Below are 5,084 nucleotides of genomic sequence, written 5' to 3'. Positions count from 1 at the left end.
ATTTTTTCATCTCTATCTTGCTATTTGAAGTTCATGATATTTAGGTTAACGCACAACTTGTAATTTCTTTTTGTAGAGAGCCACAATGGAGGCATGTATCAATGATTGAGTTTAAAAATTTTGGTTTGCACCATTGGTTAGGCAAAATTTCATGACATACCACATTTTTATGAATAAAGCAAATAGGGCTTGAAAAAAAAAATTGTGAACAACCAAAATCAAAGATGTCCTTTGGGAAGGAAAAAGTAAAACACAACCGCCTTCATGTTTTTACACATACTATTGTGAAGATATCAAACACAAAAGGGGACTTCAGAGAGGATCCCAACAACACTTCGTACATTATGGGACCTCATAGTGAACCTCGAGAAAATCAAGGTTATGGATTTCTTTAGGGTGTGCATGACATTTGGCAGCTTCACATCCATGGAACATACGTCCAACCAACCATCCAACCCCACACACACGCTTGCACATGCACAGTTATTGAAAGAAGCAAGGAATCAATGCTTCACCTTAACACCAAAATTATGTGCAGCCTATGGACAATTGAATCAAACTGAATTTTTTTGGGATACTCGGTACCTTGAAATAATACAGGCCTTGATTTCTGAACCATAGGGCTCTGAAAAGGAAAATTGTGAAGTTCTCCCTGAAACAATTGAAATTTCAATAGATGCAGAATGTTCTCCTCTAATGAAAAAAGTACCTCATGTGGCTTTATTTATCAATACCCTTGCACATAGCTTGAGAGAACAAATGTCAAAGAAAATCCTTCTGCATAACAGGACATGTTTGTTTCAAGGAGTCTCCTTATTAGATGAATACCACATTGTATTTAAAAACGAGAATGTTGTTGTAAGGTTGTTTCTTACCTACCACCCTCCACAAGTCAGGCATCATTGTAGGTGCATCTTTGCATCTACCACATACCCAATGCTAAACACCCTTTTATATATGGACACATGATCCAGTAAATACTTGCATAGGTTTGTGCACGTGTATAAAAGGTTACCTCACACTACTTGGGCAGTCCCTTTTTGAATTATTGAACAAGTAAATGCTATCAACATGCAATTGCATGCTATATATCTGCTGCAGTTTTTCCAAGAAAAATATTAATTTTATAATGAACTGATTGTCAACTTGGCATAACAGAACTTTGAGGAGAGCTCTCAAGTTGCGGGAGCAGAGTGCGCCATGAATACGCATATGAATTCGGGTTTAAATGAGGGGGAGGTGGAGCTTCTTTTATAGTTCGATATATTCTAATTTTTAATGGAAAGGTATCGGGCTGCCAAAAAATTCAAAATTTGAATGAGAATTTTCATGAAAAAGTGAACTAAAGCGCGTGTCGAAATAAGCGTTGAAAACACAAGTCAAACTTCAACATTTTTTTCGACACTTGTGTTAACACTTATTTCGATGGCTATTTCGACTCTGGGAAATTTTTAATAGAACTATGGCGCCTCACTTATGTTGTTTTCAAAATTTCTACAGGTTCCATTCTCTCCCCCAAATTTCTACAGGTTCCATCCTCTCACCTCCCCCATACCTAAACCTAAGACCTTCCCTCAACTCTTTCTTGCTTTTGATTTTGTGTATGTTTGTGGTCTTCTTCATTTGCTAACATGCTGTGTTTTATGTTGTTTTGCAACTTCTAATTGGTCTCATGTTGCAAACCCCAAACCTTTGAGATTCCAGGTAGCTCTTCTTCTTTTCCCTTTTTTTAAATTTATTTGCCCTTGCTTTTGATTATATGTGTGTGGTTTAGGGTGTGTGTGGTCTTTCAAAATTAGCTAGCATGCTGTGTTTTGTTTATTTTGCAGGCTCATGCAAACCCTAAATCTTTAAGACTTCAGGTAGGCCTTGCTTTTGATCTATTTACCTTTGCTTTTAATCTGTTTGCCTTTGCTTTTGATTATGTATGATCATGAATGGAAGTGAAATCAATGGTGAATTGATCTGCAGCTTTAATAGTGTGTGACAAACGAGTGATAGGAGTAGGTAAAACTTTTCCATACACAATTGCAAAAAGGTGTTTTTCTAGTGGATGGATGCGGTGTGTTGTTATATACAAATTTTGAAATATGAATATACTTATCCCATTGTTTAGGTTGTGATGAAACATATGCACGAAGTAAATCCAATATTGTGCTATTTGTCACTTCTGTTTGACTATTAGATTCAGGATGAAATGTAGTGCAAAAATCCAATTTAGTGCCTAGATTATCAAATAATGTAGTCCAAAAATCACTGCAAAACTTAGAATCTCTATCAGAAACAATCACTTATGTGGTAAACCATAATGTGTGAAAATGTGTTTAACAAACAAGTGTGCAGCTTAATATGCAATAAGAGTTTTTTTAACAAGGAATGAAATATGCTTGTTTGCTAAACCTATCAACAATGGTCCAAATCATATCATTATGGCTCGCAGTCAAGGGAAAACCAATGATAAAATCCATAGAAATATGTTTCCAAGTAGCGATAGGAATAGAAAGAGGCATAAGCAAACTGCGTTTCTTACCCTTATAACTTTTTACTTTTTGACAAACATCACATTCAAAAATAAATCTAGCTACATCATATTTTAGGCCAATAAAAGTCACTAGAGATGGTTTTGGAATGTAGATGAAACACCTCGATGTCTCGCATAAGGTGGCTGATGTAATTCCTCAAGAATAGTATGTCTAAAGTGTCGAGTAATGCATAATCTTTTCTAGAAGAAAAGATATCCATCATCGTAGGAATACTTAGCAAAAGGGGTCCAATGATTTTCTCTCAATCTAGACCAAATGTCACTAAAGTCAGGGTCTTGGTCATAAGTCTCATGCATAGAGTCAAAAGATGTATTCTCAATCACAAATATGTTTTGAAAGGAAGGTCTTCTACTTAAAGCGTCAGCCACATTCTCTTTACCAGGTTGATATTGAATAATAGGTTGAAAACTTTAAATAAAAGCTACCCATTTAATATGTCTATCCAAAATAAGTGGTTGAGAAAGTAAGTGTTTGATACTCTCAGTTTTTATAAGAAACTCTAAGCCCATCAAATAATGTTTTTAATGCATGGACTCCAGTAGACAACTCCTTGTCAGGTGTTATACTTACTTTTAGCCGGATGAATTTTCCTACTCTCGAAAGCAATAGGATGACCATCTTGCATTAATATAGCACCAATGCCCTTACCACTAGCATCGGTTATAACTACCAAGAAAGGATGTGAAAAATCAAATAATTGTAACACAGGTGCATGAGTAAGTGCATATTTTAATGCAAGAAAATATTTCTCTTAAAGTTCAGTCCATTCATAAGGTTTGGTTTTCATGAGAAGTTTAGTGAGATAGTGTGCCTTATATGCAAAATTACGAACGAATTTGTGATAATAGCTACACAATCCTAGGAAAGATCATAATTCATGAAGATTCTTGGGTCACGGTCATTATGCAATAGTTTCTATTTTCTTGGGATCAACATGGATACCTTTAGCAGAAGCTATATGTCCTAAATACTCAATCTCACTCTGGAAGAAACTACTCTTTTCGGGATTAAGGTAAAGTTCATTTTCCTTGAGCAAATTAAATACAATTTCCAAGTGTCTTTTGTGCTCTTCTTTATATTTACTAAAAACTAAGATATCATCGAAAAAGACAACCACAAAGTTTTGATGGTCAAGAAAGATCTTATTCATCAAACAGCTAAAAGTCGCAAGAGCATTAGTAAGGCCGAATGGCATTACTAAAAACTCAAAGTGACCAGTTTGGGTTCTAAAAGCAGTTTTATAGATATCTTTCTCGGTCATTCTTACTTGATGATATCCAAATTTTAGGTCAATTTTGCTAAAGACACTGGCTCCCCTTAATTTATTAAGGGGATCGTCAACTCTAGGAATTGGAAATCTATTCTTGTTGATAGTGTTCTTCTTAAGAGCCCTGTAGTCTACACACATACGATAAGTACCCAAAAAAAAAATCACAAGGACTGGCACTCCATATGGTGAACTACTTGGTCTAATAAGTCCTCGAGAAAGCAATTCCTCGATTTGAGTCTGAATTTCTCTTTGCTCAAGAGGGTTAACTCTATAAGGTGCTTTACAAGGCGGTACACTTCTAGGAATAATGTCTATGTGATGATCCTCAGAACATGCACTAGGGATTCTAGGAGGCTTACCAGGAGGTAACTCATTGAGGAAACAATTAGAAAATTTAGAAAGGAAAGAGTTATGGGATGTGTCCCTGCTGGGAGGTGGTTCTTCAGCACTAAGTTGGTTAACCAAAATTAAAAAAGTTTTCTCCCTCTTCCTCAAAGCCCTCTTGGCCTAAGTATGGCTCAAAAGTGGTTTATCCTTGCCTTTAGAAACTCCTTGTAAACAAACATTTTTACCATGATGCATAAAAGACATTGTGTGCTTTGCATAATCAATATGTGGTGTGTATTAATGTCAAAAAGGCATTTCCAAAATCATGTCAATACCATGCAAAGGTGCTACTAAGAAAGTACGTTCATCAGAAAATTATGCAATAGACAATGCAAGATTCTTCACTTTCTTAGTGTAATTATACTTTTGATTTGGAAAAGCAGCCTTTACTTTAAAACAAGAAGGAATCATGTCAAGATGAAGAGCATGTGTAAGACATTCAGAAATAAAGTCATGTGTACTACCATCGTTATGCAAGATTGTAATTTCTTTATCTTGAATTTTTCCTTTTAATTTAAGTAAAGTGTGTGGTGAAAAAGAATGAGAATCAAGATTAGAAGTACCTTCTTGATCAAATTTATCATTGAACTCATTACCATCAAACTCTGGCTCGTAGTCGTCGTCGTAAGCATCATCACTGTCTCCAGTGCTAGTGTCTTCATCTCCATCCACCATGTTAAGCCGTGCACTTGGCTTCTTGTTGTTGTCGTTGTAGTCATTTAGAAACTTATTAAAAGCATAGTGTCCCCTTTGGTGGTAAGTGTAACCTCGGACATTCTTTGCTTTTTCATCTCGAGTCGCTGAATCTGGAACATCTGTCTTCTTTAGTTCTCCACTTGCTCCATTATTATTGTTGCCAATCTTTGCTTTATTGTTGTTAAATT

At 35.7% G+C, this 5,084-nt stretch overlaps 1 long non-coding RNA gene across 1 annotated transcript; it reads right to left on the bottom strand.

Moving 5' to 3' along the window:
- Positions 1–544: 544 nt before the first annotated feature.
- On the bottom strand, positions 545–1,205 carry LOC147625715 (uncharacterized). Its single transcript, XR_015268804.1, has 2 exons — positions 876–1,205; positions 545–777 (listed from the first exon to the last, which is right to left on the bottom strand). It is a non-coding gene; the product is annotated as an uncharacterized LOC147625715 (long non-coding RNA).
- Positions 1,206–5,084: the final 3,879 nt, after the last annotated feature.

Source organism: Cibotium barometz, chromosome 23 (assembly GCF_041138505.1).
Source record: "Cibotium barometz isolate CiBa-2024 chromosome 23, ASM4113850v1, whole genome shotgun sequence".
NCBI classification, from domain to species: domain Eukaryota; kingdom Viridiplantae; phylum Streptophyta; class Polypodiopsida; order Cyatheales; family Cibotiaceae; genus Cibotium; species Cibotium barometz.
This window is presented reverse-complemented; position numbering and strand designations above follow the sequence as displayed.